Raw genomic sequence first — 20091 nt, 5'->3', positions numbered from 1 at the left:
GCAGTTCTATATCCAGTGGTCTGCTAAGGCATCTCTGATAAAGTGACATTGAACTATAGATCTGCAGGAAGTGAGGATTTCAGAGAAAAGCGTTCAGAAATCAACAACAGCAAAAGTAAAAGCCAGAGGTATGTTTGGCTGGTTCTGAAACCACGGAGGAACAGCAAGTATTACTGGGTAGCAAGAGATGTTAGTAAGGGGCAGATTATGGGAGAAAATTTGTGAGAGACACAGTGTGAGCCAATAAAGCAGGACCACAAAAGGTATGGTGAGAACTTCATATATTGGCTGTGAAAAAAGTTTGGAGGATTTTGAACCAACCAAGGACATGATCTAACATGACTGCTGTGGGTTGAATAGACTGTAAAGACACAAGGAAGATGAAGAAAGATCAGATGGTCAGAAGACTATTTCAGTAGTTCAGGCAAGAAATGAAGGCAGTTGGGTCCAGGATGGTAGGGGTTGAGATAGAAAAAAGGTTCTTGACATAGACTGAAGGTAGAAACAACTGAAGGGCAGTGTGGACACAAGGAAATTTACTGAGGCTTCTGGACTCCTCAGTGTACTTTTACTACCATATGTTTTTGGAAAGTTTGTGTGCTTAGTAGCTCAGTGGTGTCCAACTCTTTTGTGACTCCCTGGACTGGAGCCTACCAGGCTCCTCTGTCCATGGGATCCCCCAGGCAAGAATACTGGAGTGGGTTGCCATTTCCTCCTCCAGGAGATCTTCCCGACCCAGGGATGTGAACCCTAGTGTCCTTTATCTCCTGCATTGCAGGTCAATTCTTTACCCACTGAGCCAACTGTGAAGCCCTTTTGGAAAGTTTGGTGAATGGATAAATCTATGTTTTATATATATATATATAATATATATAAACAGCTTCACTATATAGGCTTCAGGCCTTAGAAACTCTGAATCTTGACCCCTAGTGTGAAACACAACATGAGTCAAGCATAACCCTAAGGAGAAAGGATATGGGTAATACTGGGTTGGCTTGCCCACATGCAGTGAAGCCAATCTACTAACACTCGGTCGTGGTGAAAAAGTGCAGTATTTATTGCAGGGAGCCAAGGAAGAACTTCAGGAGTCCAAAAATATTCAAACTCCCCATTGGTTTCAGCTAAGCATTTTTAAAAGCCAGGTGAGGGAGGAGCATCCCAGACTGTGTGATCAGCTCGTGCATAATTCTCTGATTGGTTGATAGTGAGGTAACAGGATCCTGTCACAGGGGTTAGCAATATAGATCCTTAGGCTCCAGTAGGTCTGGGGGGCTATGTGCTCATGGTCATCAAGTCGTTGATTTCTTCCACTTGGTGGGGGTTTTAGCATCTGTAAAACAAGTCAGGAAACCTGCACTGGACACTATTATCTGGATACCTCTGAGAAGAACAAAAGCAGTGAGCCTGGGGGAGGGGTCTGTAATGGGAAGGCCAATTACACAGTTACTACATAGAGTTGCCATTTTCTTAGTCATCTGTGATATCTACCTATCTTTACCTTTTATATCCCAGTTGCTCTGGATTGAAGTTTCCTTTCATATTTCCTCAGGTCTGACTTCATACCTTCCTCAGCAATTCTCCACATGGACCGTTAGGAGCCTAAGTATTTTGCACCAAGTTATTTCAGTCACCTGTGTTTGAGAAAATTGGATGAGTGACATTCTCTAACCACAGGTTTATTTTAAATTTAATGCACATCAGAGTGTTGATCTTCATTCAACATAACTGGATTTCTACCAAAATGACTTCAGCTGCCTCAGCCCCACCCCCGCCCCCACACACACACCCCCTCCACCCTGCCTCCACCCCTACCCCACCACCTCGAATTGAAGGCTTTTTGCAAAACTTGAGGTTTGAATTTGGACACTGGATATTTCAAGTGTGACAATAATTGCAATAAGAGGGTTGGAGGAAAATGGAAAATTTTAATTACAGTTTTCAGGATGTTTATTCTTTTTCCTCTGAAGACTGAAGTCCACCCACTTCTTTATATCAGATGTGAAAGTCCATTTAAATCATAAAAGCAGAGCTATTCAAAGTCTTTTATTAAAATGTGGCTGAAAATTAGAGAGTCAACTAGATGGGTAAGTGGAATAACAGCAGGATTCCCAGAAATACCCTTTTCTTTTTCCTCTGATATCTTTTCAGAGGAAACATTAAGCATATTCCACAACCAGGGATATTCGGACTCCAAAACCCACACATATACAAACACAAGTAAGCACTCACAAACACTAGCTTGCTCTGTTGGAAGGTGCCTTGGAGAAAGAAATGAGGATAAATGAATTTGGAGGCTAGTTAACGATGCCGATGAGAATAGAGAGATGTGAAGACGACTGGCAAGAGCTTTACTTCCTCCACTGATTACCAGGTTTATTTTCCCAAATTTGGCTGACTTATTTGAGTCCCTCAAAGAAGCTATGGATTCTGTTAAAGAAAATTCTTTTCTAGGTAGAGGAAGCTCATTCTTTGATCCTAAATATGAGTGGAGTTACTTGTTGTTTAGCCACTAAGTCACGTCCTACTCTTGAGAGCTCATGAACTGTAGCCGGCAAGGCTTCTCTGTCCATGGGATTTCCCAGGCAAGAAAACTAGAGTGGGTTGCCATTTCCTTCTGCAGGGGATCTTCCTGACCCAGGGATTGAACCCACATCTCCTGCATTGGCAGGCGTATTCTTTACCACTGAGTCACCTAGGAAGCCAGAGTGGAGTTACTAGAACTACAAAAAAGGGGAGGAGGGATATATTTGACTCTAAACACCACTTTGCAGTCTTCTTAGGGCAAATGCTTCAGGGCAGGGTGGTTCTGTGTATGTCAGGGCCAGGGTGACACATTGTAATTTGAGACCCATGAGCTAAACTGGACAAAGGAATGGATATCTACAGCCCTAGAAACACCTTTTTCATATGACCTGAAGATTCCCATCACTATCTACACTCTGTCCTCAAATATCCTGGCTGGTGAGCATCTCTGGGTCTGTCTTTGGCTCTGCTCTGTGACTTTGGAGGTCCAGTTTCTCTGATGAATGGGGAGATGATGGTCAGGGCTCTAAAGCTGTTCGTATCTTCAGCCCCATCACTGTGAGATTGATGCTTGGTGAACACTTTCATAACAACAAGCTTTTAGCTTTGTTTCTAGAATACTCTATGCTGCACATATCCTTTAGGAGAAGTTGATGATGTGAGCAATTTGAAGTCACTTGTTGTTCAGTCGTGTCCGACTCTTTGTGACCCCATGGACTCCAGCACACCAGGTCTCCCCATCCCTCACTATCTCCTGGAGTTTGCCCAATTTCATGTCCATTGAGTCAGTGATGCTATCCAACCATCTTATCTTATCCTCTGGAAACAGTTGACTTATTGGAAAAGGCCCCGATGCTGGGAAAGATTGAAGGCAAAAGGGGAAGGAGGGAGCAGAGGATGAGATGGTTGAAATCATTGTGCTTAGTCGCTCAGTTGTGTCCAGCTCTTTGTGACCCCATGGACTGTAGCCTGCCAGGCTACTCTGTCCATGGAATTTCCCAGGCACGAATACGGGAGTGGGTCACTGTGCCCTCCTCCAGGGGATCTTCCCATCCCAGGGATCAAACCCAGGTCTCCAGCACTGCAGGAGGATTCTTTACCATCTGAGCCATTGAAGTCGCTAATTTAATGAAAACTGGGTTGTTTGATAGGGAAGAAGGAATGAAAACTACTTGACTTTTTTAAAGACTGTATTTATATATATCTTTTTAAGTGGGGTCTTTTTGTTTTTTAAATTTATTTGCCTGTTTTTGATTGTGCTGGGTCTTCATTGCTGCATGCGGGCTTTCTCTAGTTGTGGAGAGCAGGGGCTACTCTGTTGTAGTGCTCAGGTTCTCACCGTTCTCTAAGTTCTCTCATTAGGCAGCACACATTCATATTCCCTGCATTGGCAGGCTGATTCCCAATCCCTGGACCTCCACAGAAGTCCTATTTAAATGTACCTTGAAAAGAGATATATATATATTGAAAAATTATCTCCATAAAACTCTGTCTAAAACAAAAGGTGATGAAAACTAAGAAGCAAAATGGAAAAGTTAAGCTGTAAGCGTAAGTAAAAATAATTCAACTATATATGCTATATTATGATTGTAACTACATAAAGTTATTCATTTTCATGGAAAATGTAGAGGAAAATGAAAAAAAAAATTTATTCAACCTTCTTCAAAACAAAATAAGCAAAAGAAAAACTACTTGGTTGCTGAGATTCCCTGGATAATGTAGAAAAGCAGGATGTTAAATGCCTAGATTTGACCTTTATTCAGGACAGGAGTGAAGTTTCATTCTGCAGCCCCTTTGTAACAAGGACACTATTCTTATACTATTTAGGTGACTGTCATATTCAGCAAATTTTTCTATTACTTTGAGGTCAGTTAAGAAACAAACGTTTGGTCCAGAATTTTTATTTAATACCAGACAGGTTTTCCATGGTCACCAGCTATACTGTAACAATGGTAATTAACATGTATGGCTGGTGTCTGGTACTATTCTAATTCAGTTTCTTCAATCCCCACACATCCTAAGGAGGTAAGTAGAACTGCTGTCATCTCCTTGTTACAAATGTGCAACTTGCAACTCAGGCCTGGTTATAGTATTGCCCACATAGGTAGTGGCAGAACTAAATTCAAAACCCAGGCAGACTAGTGCCAGGGTCCATGGTCAAAACCAAGAATCAGTGAACTTTTATTGTAAAAGGCCCATGTATGTATTTCAGACTTTGCAGGCCACATGGTCTCTGTTGCAACCACTCCACTCTGCAGTTTTAGCAGAAAAACAGCCATAGACAATATGCAACAAATGAGTGTGGCTGTGTGCCAATAAAACTTTATTTGTAGACATGGCATTTGAATTTCATGTAATTTTCTTATGTCATGAAATATTCCTCTCGATTTTTTCCCTATTATTTTTAAAATGTTAAAAACCGTTTGTGCAGGCAGTGGGCTGGATTTAGTTTGAGGGTCATAATTCGCCAACCCCGGCTCTGTACTGTGACTGCTACCCTTTGAAATCTGTGGAGGAGGGGAGAAAAGGAAGGGCCTCCAGGAGAAGAGGCAGGGAACAAGGGAGGCACCAATGTGGCACTTACCCACCAGAAATCTGTCGCATAAGGATTTGGGAGAAGCTTCTAGAAGAAAAGTCATTAGGAGAGGAGAACTCCAAGTAGTGAAGGTTGTCTTAGAAATCAGAGGACAGGACACTGACAACAGTGAGTATCTTTTCTGGGGAATAGTCTACTGGCCTAGCCCCTCTATTCTGAATGATGGAAAGTAAGAATAAAAAACATAACTAAATCTCTATAAGACAATGGCACACAAGTAACTGCTTTGGTACCCACTGAACAAGTGGACTTTTAAAGAGGTGAGGGAGGTATGTTCATTGTGGCATTAGTCACAATAGCCAAGATGTGGGAAGGACCTAAATGTGAATGCAAGGATAAATGGATGAAGAAGATGTGGTATATACATACAATGGAATACTATTCATCCCTGAGAAAGAACGAAATCCGGACATTTGCAATATCATTGAGGACCTTGGGGGCATTATGCTAAGTAAAATAAGTCAAATAGAAAGCTAAATACTTGATCTATGAACTCAAACAAACAGAATAGGCTGATGGTGGCTAGGAGCTGGGGGAAGGCAAGACTGAGGAGATGTTGGTCAAAGGTTACAAACTTGGAACTAGAAGTTCTAGTTGCGGATCTAATGAGGATCTAAGTTCTGAGGATCTAATGTACCGCATGACGACTATACTGTAGTTAACAATACTGTATTATATACTAGAAAGTTGCTGAGAAAGTATATCTTAAATGTTTTCACCTAGACTATGTAGAAAAGCATATAGTAATTAATTATGTGATGCTATGAAGGTGTTAGCTACAGCTGTGGTGGTAATCATTTTGTAATATGTAAGTATCAACATGTTACATAGCTTAAACATAGTATATATTACATAGTAATATGTAAGTATCAACATGTTATATAGCTTAAACCTACCCAGTATTATATTAATTATATCTCAATTAACCTGGGGGGGAAATAAAGTGGAGAGAGAGACATTGTTTTCTTGTATGTCCTAATGGAAAAGACAGAGTGCCTGGCAGAAATCATGGTGCTAGAAGGAGATATGAAAACATCCCTGGAAAGGTTTGCAAGGCCTTGTAGACACTTGTGATACCACCCAGCAAAGATCAGAGTAAGAAATAAAAGAAAATGGTCAGATTATTCTGAGGACTATTCCAGAAATATTTGAAAGGAAACTTGTCAAGGAACTGAGAGTGTTGAAACTGTAGAACCAGATCCAGATAGACAGTCTTTTTTTTTCAGCCTTATTGAGATATAATTGACATACAATTGTATATATAAGGTTACAAGGTGATGATATGATGTACATATTATTGTGACCACAATAGGATTAGGTAGCAGCTCCATCACGTCATGTGATTAATGTGTGTGTGTGTGTGTGTGTGTGTGTGTGTGTGTGTGTGTGTGTATGTGTATGTATATGTGGTAAAAACATTGAAGATTTACTCTCAGCAATTTTCAAGTATATAATACAGTATTGTAGTCACTATACTGTATATTAGATCCCCTACACTTATTTATCTTTTTTCTTTTTAGTTTTCTGGCCCTCAAGAATTCTCTGAAATATTTATTTATTTAAAAAAATTTTGGCCATATAGCCTAGCATGCAGTAGGCAGGATCTTAGTTCCCTGACCAGAGATGGAACGTGTCCCATGCAGTGGAAGCATGGAGTCTAAACCACTGGACTACCTGGGAAGTCCCAAAACTTACTCATCTTACAGCTGGAAGTTTGAACCCTTTGACCAACATCTCATCTCCCACATCCCCCAGCTCCTGGCAACCACCATTCTACTCTGTTTCTATGCGTTCTTTTCTTCACGTTCCACATATGAGTGAGATCATATACTGCTCGTCCTTCTCTGTCTGACATAGTTTACTTAGCATAATACTTAGCATAATGCCCTCAAGGTCCATCTTTGTAGCTAGAAATGGCAGGATTTCCTTCTTTCTCATGGTTGAGTAATATTCTATTGTCAATATATACCACATGTTCTTTATCTTGTCATCTCTTAATGGAAACTTCGGTCATTTCCACACCTTGGCTATGGAGTATAATGCTGCAGTCAACACGGGCTCATAGATCTTTAGATATCCTGTTTTCATTTCCTTCAGATAAACTACATGGGTGATATTCTTAACTGCTTTTCTCTTCATGAGTTCAATGGGATTTGGACAATTATTTGCTGTCTTCAACTGGTCCTTGGCCTCAGAATTCATGTTTTTGAATGTCAACTCTTTTTATCCTCTTGAGAGAACCTACATTTAACACAGAGTTGTTATTATCACAATAAAAGACAACCAAGTTTTTAGGGATTGTTCATTTGGATGATAAGATTTTAAATTTAGATTTTTTTGCATTAGTAATTTCAATTAATTTTTAAAATTTGTGTATTAAATTATTTGGCTGTGCCAGGTCTTGGTTGTGGTATGCAGGATCTTCCATCTTCATTGTGGCTTGAAGGATCTTTAGTTGTGGCATGCAAACTCTGAGTTGTAGCATTGGGATCTAGTTCCCTGACCAGGGATCGAATCTGGGGCCCCTGAATTGGGGGTGCAGAGTCTTAGCCATTGAACCATCATGGAAGCCCCTAAGTTAAAGATATTTTGAAAGTTATTCTTTGAACCAAGCAAATACTGGTTTGCAAAGCCTGTGAATGATAGCTTGGCAACAAACCTTTAATGTTAACTTGTATGCAGCGTAATGGATGCAGTCTTTCTTGTACAGTCTTCCATCTCAAGGTATGGCTTCATCTCAGGATTGTTTTGCGTCATCTTTAGGCAATATTCCTGAACTCACTTCTTTCACAATAACAAGTTTCTCTAAGTAACTTGGAGCAATCACCTGGCCCAGCTGGCTCAGGGGTTCCTTTCATACAGGGTTTCTTAGTTATGTTACTGTGGCATAATGTTCTTATTTAAACAAGCCCTTCCCTCCATAAAATGATGCCTCAGGGTTTGTTTCTCAAAAACGACTCATAGAACATATGCAAAAAGTCTCTTAGGAGGAGAAATAATCTCACTGATGTTCTTTCTGGAGCAAATTCTATTTAGAAACCATCTGACTGTTAAAGTCTGTCCTTGTTAACTTTGGGCTTGGCTCACACTTCAAGTGCCAAGAGAGAGTCTGGCCCTGGGAATTGTGTTTTGGTTTCTCCTGTAATTTGCCAAAAAGGCCTTGCTTGACTTTAGTCCTCTTATTTTTTAAGATTTATTTTACTTATTTGGCTGCACAAGATCCTAGCTGCGGTATGTAGGATCTTCAGTCTTGGCTGCAGCATGATCTTTTTGTTGTTGTTGCAACATGTGAACACTTTAGTTGAGCCACGTGGGATCTACTCCCCTGAACAGAGATCGACCTGAGCCTTCTGCATTGGGAGCACAGAGTCTTAGTCACTGCGTCACCAGGAAGGTCAGAGTCTTCCTATTTTAAAAATTGTTGTAACTCATGGTCTGGGTACACATGTTAGAATTCTTCTCAATGGTATATTATTAGAAGATAGGAAACTCTTGTTTACTTAGAATATGAACAACAGGAAAATTCCACTGGCCATATATTTTAATTGATGTTCTGTAAGCCGTTTTATCGGAGAAGGCAATGGCACCCCGCTCCAGCACTCTTGCCTGGAAAATCCCATGGATGGAGGAGCCTGGTGAGCTGCAGTCCATGGGGTCGCTAAGAGTCGGACACAACTGAAGTGACTTAGCAGCAGCAGCAGCAGCAAGCCGTTTTAAGTAGAAACATTCTGATTAAATGAATAGACCTGGAGTGAATCTAGTCAAGCAAAAAGAAAACTATAGACACTGTACACAAAGGAATACGAGCATTCTGATCAGTCGAATAGACTTGGAGTGAATCTAGTTAAGAGAAAACTACAGATACTGTACACAAAGGAAGACGAAAGGATATAAGAGCATAGGTGTAGAGAATCAAATTTACAAAAGATGGTGCTGCATATTTCTTAATTAATAAATTGTAAAAACCACAAGGAAAGACAGAATTCTCTAGGAAAGTGTAGATGGATAAAACTGAGCCAAGAAATAGAAAATTTGAGCTGACCAAACAGCATAGTGAAAGTCACTCAGTCGTGTCCAAATCTTTGCAACCCTATCAACTACACAGTCCATGGAATTCTTCAGGCCAGAATACTGGAGTAGGTAGCCTTTCCTTTCTCCAGGGGATCTTCCCCACCCCGGATTGAACCCAGGTCTCCTGCATTGCAGGCAGATTCTTTGCCAGCTGAGCCACACATATTTGACTGTGTGTAAACAGCAGAGAAGGTATGGAAAATATGGCCCAGATATTACATCTAAAAGAAAAAATGCCAGCTGTAAATATAAAGGCATATACTTCTGTATATTCGAAGAATAGATCAGTTGAGTGTAGTATTAACTTCCATAGAAAACGATGGAATGCTTCCTAAGTTATTTTATGAAACAACATCACCCTGGCAGAAAAACTCATTACAGTGTAGAAGAAAAATATAAACAAAAATTTAAATTTGTACAAATATAGCTACAGAGATGATAAAATATTAGTGAATCTCATCTCTGTGAAAAGAACAATGCAGAGTGGACTTCAGTTTTATTCTAAAAGTAGAAGGGTGGTACGGTTGTAGGAAATTTATCAACAGAATTTATCTCATGAAAAGGTCTCAGAGAAAAACCAAATGATCATCTGGGTAGATATGCAAAGATGTTTGATAAAACTAACATTCACTCTTGATCCAAACTCTTAATCAACTAAGAATTGGATATACTGTGTCCCAGTCACCCGCCAGGCTCCTCTGTCCATGGGATTCTCCAAGCAAGAACACTGGAGTGGGTTTCCATGCCCTCCTCCAGGGAATCTTCCCAACCCAGGGATCAAACCCTTGTCTTCTACGTCTCTTGCTTTGGCAGGCGGGTTCTTCACCACTAGCACCACCTGGGAAGCCCTGAGAACAGGATATACATCCTTAATTTGAGGAAGAGTCTATGTTAGAAACAAGCAGCTTGCATCACACTGAAGTGCAAATTGTCCCGTTCACTGGAAATAAGAAATAAGAAAGTAAGTCCTCTAATACAGGGGTCCCCAACTTTTTTTGTCACCTGGGACTGGTTTTATGGAAGACAGTTATTCCATGGACCTGGGGTATGGGATGGTTTGGGGATGATTTAAGAGCATTACATTTATTATGCACTTTATTTCTATTATTACTACATCAGCTCCACCTCAGATCATCCGGCATTAGATCCCAGAAGCTGGGGACCCCTGCTCTAATACAATCTTTAGACCAGTATCCAGGACTGCTTTATCCAATACAAGGAAATGTGAGACAGGAATTACAGGAGATCTAATTGTCATTGTGTGTGTGCTCAATTGCTTCAGTCGTGTCCAACTCTTTTTGATCCTATGGACTATAGCCTGCCAAGTTCCTCTGTCTATGGGATTCTCTAGGCAAGAATACTGGAGTGGATTGCCATTTCCTTCTCCAGAGGATCTTCCAACCCAGGGATTGAACTCTCATCTTTTACATCTCCTGCATTAGCAAGCAGATTCTTTACCACTAGCACCACCTGGGAAGCCCCAGTTGTCATTATTTGCTAGGAAAATTACTGGCTAACGGAATCAACAATGAATATTTTCCACTAACTCGGAATTTTATCATGACTCTTGTCTCTTCTTTTGATGTCCATGTGAGGGGACCTCATTGGCCAAAAAATAAAAATAGGGCTATTTCATGAAATTTACTACTCAATTGTACACATGTGATATTTCAGCTTCTGCAAAGTTTTGTCCTACCCCCTACCCCCACCCCCACTGAAAACTTATCCATCCTTAAACATGGAAGAGAATTTAGGTTCAAAATGATTTTACTTGTTACAGAGAAATTTAAAGAAGTCAACCTGATTGCTGTTATTTTTTCACTAGCATGTGCTTTTGGAGGGAATGGGCCTTTCAGTGGGTTGCAGGATGTCATTGTAAATTCCTCCCTCAAAGCTGGTGCCACTGCCCCCTAAAAGGCATTAGAGGACCCTCAGAGTTCGCCTCCTGTCCCTGTGTGAGCTGACAGCCCTGCTCTTGTGGTCAATCTTTCTTAACACCACTGTGTGTGTGTGTGCTCTGACCACAGAATTAGGTTGCAACCGAGACTCTGGGATGTGGTTGCACAAATACACTTTGCAAGAGCCTGTGTTTTTGCCTTCAGTTAGCTCTGAGTAAGCATCTTACTGTGAGGAACTGGGTTAACTCTTAGAAGACCTCTAAACTCAGTGACAAAAGGGAACCCAGGCCCGTGTCACAGTTCAAGCTTGATGCAACCACATAAAGTCAAACCTGCAGCTTCCAGCCTGGGTTAGAGAATGACCTGCCATTAGCTGCAATGGCAGCAGCAAAGGATATTACATACACTGATATGTTGTGAGAGCAGTGCAAACTGAACTGGAAAAATGTCATGATCATTGCTGCTGAATTAACCATAAGCAGATCCATCATGCAATTTAAAAATGATTTCAGAAGCATTAATAGTTTTCCTTTTGCCAAGCTCAAAGTCTTTTCTTCAAACATTCCTTCTAATAAATGTATTTGTTGTTATCTTGTGGTATTCTGGAAAAGGGGGCTTGAACTTTTCTTAGGATGAAAGGCGAACACAGATGTAAAATACTCGTTTCAGTGCCCATAGGGAAACAATATGGTCAAATTTAGAGAATGAATTAGAAAGAAGGCAAAACTTCAAAATAAATTTTAAAAATTTCATGTAATCAGCCCATGGAAATTTGTGTCTACATTAAAAATATTAAAAATAGAAACTATTTACTAGGCTATGCTACTGAAAATAGCCTACTAAATCATAGAAGGATAACAAAAATTGAAAAGATCAAGGAGGAAATGCTGTTTCTGGAAAAGAAAACCAAAAGGGAATGCTTAAAAAAAAGAAAAAAAAAAAATTCAGGGGCCATGTAGTATCAGATAAATATGATATTAGTGCCACCTGCTGTTATAAATATGAATTACAGCTACCCAATAGCTGATGAGTTTTGAGTATTTAGCTCAGTTGGTAAAGAATCCGCCTGCAATACAGGAGACCCTGATTCGATTCCTGGCTCGGGAAGATCCGCTGGAGAAGGGATAGGCTACCTGCTCCAGTATCCTTGGTCTTCCCTGTGGTTCAGCTGGTAAAGAATCTGCCTGCAATTAGGGAGCTCTGGGTTCAATCGCTGCATTGGGAAGATCCCCTGGAGAAGGGAAAGGCTACCCACTCCAGTATTTTGGCCTGGAGAATTCCATGGACTATACAGTCCATGGGTTTGCAAAGAGCTGGACACGACTGAACGAATTTCACTTTCACTTTTTCTGAGTGTTCAGAATTCTTTTAATACCTGATCTCTCGCTCACAGATTTAGAAAACTAACTTATGGTTGCCAGGCGGCAGGGATAGTTAGGGACTTTGGGAAGGCCATTTACACACTGCTATATTTAAAATGGGTAACCAACAAGGATCTACTGAATAGCCCATGGAACTCTACTCAATGTTATGTGCCAGCCTGGATGGGAGGGGAGTTTGGGGGAGAATGGATACATGTATATGTGTATGTATGGCTGAGTCCCTTCGCTGTTCACCCGAAACTACCACAACATTGTTAATTGGTTATACCCCAGTACAAAATAAAACATTTAGAGCTTGGGGAAAAAAAATAGTCAATTTGAGACTATGAAAAAAACCCCAAAACCTACTCTCTTATGTCAGGAACAGGGGTTTTATGTTGCTTTCAGTATTACCAGTTGCCCAAATCTTACTATGCCTTGAGAGTAACTGTGATAAGACATTTACATAGACCCTCTCATTTCCTTATTAACTCTATCAGGTGGGTAGTATCTTTATCCCAATAAAATGGGTGAACAGAGTAGAGCTTGAGAGTCACTAAGTAACTTACCCAAGGTCAGGCACACAGTGAGAGGCAGAGTCAGAGACAGAGCTTGGATCCTCTGCTCAGAATCAACCTTAGGGTGGTTATTCTGCCTTTTCATCCTGTGTTGCTTCGTAGTGGGAACTCCCTTTCGGGAGATCTTCCAGAATATATCTTTCCATCACTTCGGCCTTGGTTTACCATCTCCAAAAGGGTTCATACAAAGAAATGAATTATTATAAAATATGATTAGAGCAAAGAAGAAGGTCTTTTCCATTTTAATAAAAAATGTTTATCAAGTTTCAGACCTTTATATGCCTTTGTGCAAATCTGCATGTCTGACACTAATAACTTGTACGTGAATATTTTCAGAGTACCACAAGTTAGCTATAGGAAGATGGGTCAGATTTTTCCTGAAAGGAGCCCTTTGAGAATTCCACAACCACTGTATTTCCATCAGGAGGACAAGAATGGCCTATTGGTCCTTATTTTATATCTAAGCCTATTGTTATCAAACCTTCTTTGATTATTGTATGCAGATGCTAAGAAATTTTAGCACTCTATTCTAACGAATCCCAGTGCTTGGGTGCTCAATCAGTCCAACTCTTTGTGACCCCATGGACTGGAGCCCACCAGGCTTCTCTGACCACGGGATGTTCCAGGCAAGAATACTGGAGTGGGTTGCCATTTCCTCCTCGCTGGGATCTTCTTGACTCAGGGATTGAAACCTGCTCTCCTTCATTATACGCTGATTCTTTACCACTGAATCACTGGGGAAGTCCAGTGAATCCCAGAGTTTGTTGTTAAATATAATGTATTTTGTGTTCAATGTTTAAAAACATAAAATAGAGAAGGGATGAAGCAAATGGAAAAGTATGGTAATGGATGGAGTCTAGTAGGGCAGAAGGGAAAACTGGAGGGAGATACAGGTAGGGTAACAAACCCAGTAAGAGGAAAAAAGGAAAATAAGAAGAATGTACACAGGAGCAGGTTCCTGGAAAAATGGAAATTGGAGATCCAGTCCCAGCACATACCTGTAAGTAGCACCAACAGCTGGAGTGATGCAATTGTTGCTGTTGTTTAGTCACTGCGTTGTGTCCGACTTTTTGTGACCCCATGGACTGTAGTCCGCCAGGCTCCTCTGTCCATGGGATTTTTCAGGCAAGAATACCGAAGTGGGTGGTTTGCCATTTCCTCCTCCAGGGGATCTTTCTGACCTAGGGATTGAACCTGCATCTCCTGCATTGGCAGATGGGTTTTTTTACCACGGAACCACTGGGAAGCCCAGAGTGATGCAGAGACCAGGCTGATTAGAGGCACATGGCTGGGGTTTCCACGACAGTATGTATCGTTTCTTAGGAGAACAGCCCTGAAATCAGGAGAGTCAACACCAGATACTATTAGGGTTCAATCAATTCCAATAATTAAGATTTGTCCACTGTCATTGGTGTGAGAAGGACTGAACTAGCCGTGCACTAACACAGTAACCAACAATCTGCCCCAATTCATCTCCTCTCCTTAGTAGATTTGGCATTGGCAGCACTTAATTCAACCCAACTTGTAAAGAGTAGAAAAACCTCAGTAGTTCAGTTCCAATCTGATCACGCATGGTGTACTCAAAAGCCATGGCTTAGTTGTGTGTGTGTGCGTGTGCTAAGTCACTTCAGTTGTGTCCGACTCTTTGTGACCCTGTGGAGCATAGCCCACCAGGCTCCTCTGTCCATGGCTTAGTTACCTAGTGACAATTTAGATTGGCATCTCAAAGCTGTGTAACTAATTCCTGGGCCAGCATCCTACTTTTCACCTGTAGAATTCTGCTCCTTACCTGTGTGTGTGTGTGTCTGTATGTAGAGGTTACCAGGGAGAAGAGAAAAGCAGGGAGAGGACAAGATAGGGGTAGTGGAGTAAGAGTTACAAACTAGGCTGCATAAAATAAGTAAGCTACAAGGATGTATTTTGCAGCACAGATAATATAGCCAATATTTTATAACATCTTTAAATGGAGTATAATCTATAAAAATTTTGAATCCCTATGTTGTACACCTGAATCTAATACAATATTGTATATCAACTGTATCTCAATTAAAAAACACATAAAATTTACCATCTTAATAATTTTTAAAAGTCCAGTCCAGGAGCATGAAGTCTATTTATGTGTTATAACAGATCTCTTGAACTTTCTCATCTTGAAAAACTGAAACTCTGTACTCATTCAGATGAATTCCTCCTTCCTCTGCCCCCAGCCCCTGGTAACCACATTTCTACTTTCTGTTTCTATGACTTTGACTGCTTCAGATACGTCCTAAGAATGGAATCACACAGTGTTTCTTCATCCTAGCAGTATAGGGAGTGGTGATGGAAACTGAGGCAGAAAAAGGGTCAGAAACTCAATGTCTCAAGAAACAGCACACATGGGAGAAGTCTAGGCTTCCATGCCAGTACATCTCACTTAGAAATAAAGAATGTAGCTTTCAGCAAGTCCTCTGGTTTATAGAAAGACAATCTTATAACAAAGGGCTAGGTCTTTTCTTCAATGATCTGACTATGTCTTGCAGCTCAGATCTCAGGTCACCTTGTATTAATACATTACCCAGAGATTTTGGGAGTCATCACCATCTACTCCCAAAATGGAGACACGTGTGCTTCATCAAATTCCACGGAAGGAGGTATACTGGAAGGGAAGAAAGAACATAGATTCTTAAGAACACTAATTTTAGTCCATTGCTTTAAAACTTGGGTAAATCATTTATGTTCTTTAAATTTCAGCTTTCTCTTTTGTTAAATGAGGATGATCATACAAACCACACTTTTTGGGTGAGGATTTAAAGAGTAATTGTAACAATTTTTAAAAGTGTTATAGAAACATTGACTGCGTGTGTTCAGTCTCTTAGTCATACCTGATTCTTTGTGACTCCGTGGACTGTAGCCTGCCAGCCTCCTCTGTCCATGGGATTTCCCAGGCAAGAATACCGGAGTGGGTTGCCATTTCCTTCTTCAGGGGATCTTCGCAACCCAGGGATAGAATTTCCTGCATCTCCTACATTGGCAGGCGGATTCTTTACCACCGAGCCACCTGAGAAGCCCAGAAACATTGAATACATTCATTCGTTTTAGTATCAGTATAATAGCATTTCTAGCAAATTTCTGAACTTGTCTTTTAGCTGCTTCTTTCCTCTTTATAACTCTAATGGGAGCAAGTTTCTTTATCAGATCTCCTTCAGGGTTCTGAAAAGTAAATTCTCTCCTTTCTGTAAAGAAAAAAACTGCCTGCAGCCTTCATGGGGTTTATAGTTACTTTGAATACAGATTAGTTATTTGAGATTTATCAACTAGGGAGAATGTATGTGGCTGGTCAGAGATTGCTACTTTTCCCTGTATATGCATTCTTCACACTCCTTCTTTGCATTGATATAAACCTGTTAGGTTCAGCAAACAAATAGAATTGATTGTTGTAGATTGTTTTATTTTTCCTGTTGGTGTTGCTGATTTGTGAGCATGCTTTAAGATGAAAAAAGCATGAATAATAACTTCCTTAAAAGGGTGTGGCATCCAATTCAGATATTTTGTCCTGATTTTAAAGCTGGTTGGTGTAGTGCTACTAAAATTTTGTTCAATTCATTTTCTTTTCTTGTCTTTTTAATTTATTTTTAGTCTGTGCTAGGTCTTCATTCTCCAGTACTCTTGCCTGGAAAATCCCATAGACGGAGGAGCCTAGTAGGCTACAGCCCATGGGGTCACGAAGAGTCGGACACGTCTGAGCGACTTCACTTTCACTTTTCACTTTCATGCATTGGAGAAGGAAATGGCAACCCACTCCAGTGTTCTTGCCTGGAGAATCCCAGGGACGGGGAGGCTGGTGGGCTGCCGTCTATGGGGTCGCACAGAGTTGGACACGACTGAAGCGACGCAGCAGCAGCAGGTCTTCACTGCGTCTCATAGGCTTTCTCAAGTTGCGGAGCACAGGCTCTCTCTAGGTTCCACAGGCGTCTGTAGTTGTGGTGTTCCTCTTTTGGCCTGGTGGCATGTGGGATCTTAGTTCCCCAACCAGGGATCCAACCTGAGTCCCCTACATTGGAAGATAGATTCTTAACCACTAGACCTCCACGAAAGCCCCCATTTTCTTTTTGAAAACTTGTTCACATGTTGTTTTGAGTGCCTTTACTTTAGCAAAAGAGAAGGAGTAGGAGAGCCTTAGAATATTTGAGAGAAAGAAAGCCTGTAACGTACAGCATACTGTATCAAACTATTTTACATAAATGACACAAGCATTGTGAATTAAAAAAAAAAATGAACATTTTTAACAACAAGGCGTGGACTTCCCTGGTGGCACAGTAGATAAGAATTTGCCTGCCAATGCAGGGGACACAGGTTTAATCCCTGGTCCAGGAAGATTCCACATGCCTCAGCAGCTAAGCCTATGCACCACAACTCCTGAAGCCCGCTTGCCTAGAGCCTGTGCTCAGCAACAAGAGAAGCCACCACAATGAGAAGCCTGAGCACCACAACAAAGAGTAGCTCCCACTCACTGCAACTAGAGAAAGCCCATGCAAAGCAACAAAGAACCAGCACAGCCAAAGATGAATAAATGAAATTTTTAAAAAGGCATTATGTAATAAATTTATCTTCCATGTTAAAAAAAAAACCACACACACAGAACTTCCAATTTTTAGGTGGACACATAGCTGCCCAAGACTATTGTGTCTGGCTCTGGTAAGGGGCTGAGTTATGGTCAATTAACATTATACCAATCTACATTTTTTTTGCAAGCAAAAAAGTTAATACAGGCAATTCACCTGTTTCAAAGTAATTGGAGAAGGGGATTGCAGGAGGCTGCCATTTGAACTACTGAGTTTCAAAACACTTGATCATTGCTTCAATACATCTTGTAGCATGAAGGAGAAGTCAAGTGATGATCCTGGGCACCTGATGATTATGGAGTTATCAAATCGGACCCGTGGGTTGCTCCCCTCTTTTTTTATTTAAATTTTGGTGGCACCAGGAAGCATTCGAGATCTTAGTTCCCCCACTAAGGGTGGAACCTGTGCCTCTTGCAGTGGAAGCTCAGAGTCATAACCACTGCTCTGCCAGGGAAGTCCCAGGTTGCTTTTCTGAGGCATGGTTATGGACAAGGGAAATAAAGTTCTTTCCTGTTTCTGTCACTATTGCTTTCGGTTTTCTGTCACTCAGAATGGAAACAGCTCACATCTGATTCAGGTTGATTGTGATCATAAGTATTATCAGCTTTACTCATCAGTTCAGTTCAGTCACTCAGTCATGTCCAACTCATTACGACCCCATGAACCACAGCACTAGGCCTCCCTATCCATCACCAACTCCCAGAGTTTACCCAAACTCATGTCCATCGAGTCGGTGATGCCATCCAACCATCTCATCCTCGGTCGTCCCCTTCTCCTCCTGCCCTCAATCTTTCCCAGCATCAAGGTCTTTTCAAATGAGTCAGCTCTTCGCATCAGGTGGCCAAAGTATTGGAGTTTCAGCTTCAACATCAGTCCTTCCAATGAACACCCAGGACTGATCTCCTTTAGGGTAGACTGGTTGGATCTCCTTGCAGATCTCCAACACCACAGTTCAAAAGCATCAATTCTTCAGCACTCAGCTTTCTTTATAGTCCAACTCTCACTCCATACATGACTACTGGAAAAACCATAGCCTTGACTAGACGGACCTTTGTTGGCAAAGTAATGTCTCTGCTTTTTAATATGCTGTCTAGGTTAGTCATAACTTTCCTTCCAGGGAGTAAGCGTCTTTTAATTTCATGGCTGCAGTCACCATCTGCAGTGACTTTGGAGCCCCCCAAAATATAGTCAACCACTGTGTCCACTGTTTCCCCATCTATTTGCCATGAAGTGATGGGACTGGATGCCATGATCTTTGTTTTCTGAATGTTGAGCTTTAAGCCACCTTTTTCACTCTCCTCTTTCACTTTCATCAAGAGACTTTTTAGTTTCTCTTCACTTTCTGCCATAAGGGTGGTATCACCTGCATATCTGAGGTTATTGATATTTCTCCTGGCAATCTTGATTCCAGCTTGTGCTTCTTCCAGTTGAGCCATTTCATATCCTAAAAGATGATCCTGTGCAAGTGCTGCACTCAATATGTCAGCAAATTTGGAAAACTCAGCAGTGGCCACAGGACTGGAAAAGGTCAGTTTTCATTCCAATCCCAAAGAAAGGCAATGCCAAAGAATGCTCAAACTACCACACAATTGCACTCATCTCACATGCTAGTAAAGTAATGCTCAAAATTCTCCAAGCCAGGCTTCAGCAATACATGAACCGTGAACTTCCTGATGTTCAAGCTGGTTTTAGAAAAGGCAGAGGAACCAGAGATCAAATTGCCAACATCTGCTGAATCATGGAAAAAGCAAGAGAGTTCCAGAAAAACATCTATTTCTGCTTTATTGACTATGCCAAAGCCTTTGACTATGTGGATCACAATAAACTGTGGAAAATCCTGAAAGAGATGCGAATACCAGACCACCTGACCTGCCTCTTAAGAAACCTATATGCAGGTCAGGAAGCAACAGTTAGAACTGGACATGGAACAACAGACTGATTCCAAATAGGAAAAGGAGTACGTCAAGGCTGTATATTGTCACCCTGCTTATATTTTTACTCATAGTCTTACTTTAAAAAAATCCATACCACACATGGTGATCTGTGCCTAGCACATCCTAACACACAGAAGGTGTTCATATGTTGATGTGGTAAACACTGCTGGTCTCACTAAGAAGCAGAATTTGCTTGAACATTTTAAACAGAAATAGATGCCACTTGAGGGTACTGGCTACTTAGTGAATAGAAGAGTCAAACAGAGGACAGTGAGCTAACCTAGAGATTATCAACAGCTGCTACCACTGCTGGGCTGAAAGGACAGAAGGAGGCGATGGTACAGACTGTGTTATTGTTTCCATTTTTATTCACTGTTCTCCCCAGAAGAGGATCATACATCCATCCCGCCTCGTTGACACATGGCTTGCTTTGGCTGATAAACGTGAGCAGAAGTGACACATACTACTTCTAAGGTGAGTCATCTGATACACAAGGAAGACAACGTGTGTGCACAAAGCCTTTCTTTTT

This window comes from Bos javanicus, chromosome 8, assembly GCF_032452875.1.
Source record: "Bos javanicus breed banteng chromosome 8, ARS-OSU_banteng_1.0, whole genome shotgun sequence".
Lineage (NCBI taxonomy): Eukaryota > Metazoa > Chordata > Mammalia > Artiodactyla > Bovidae > Bos > Bos javanicus.
Note: the sequence above shows the minus strand (reverse complement) of the source record.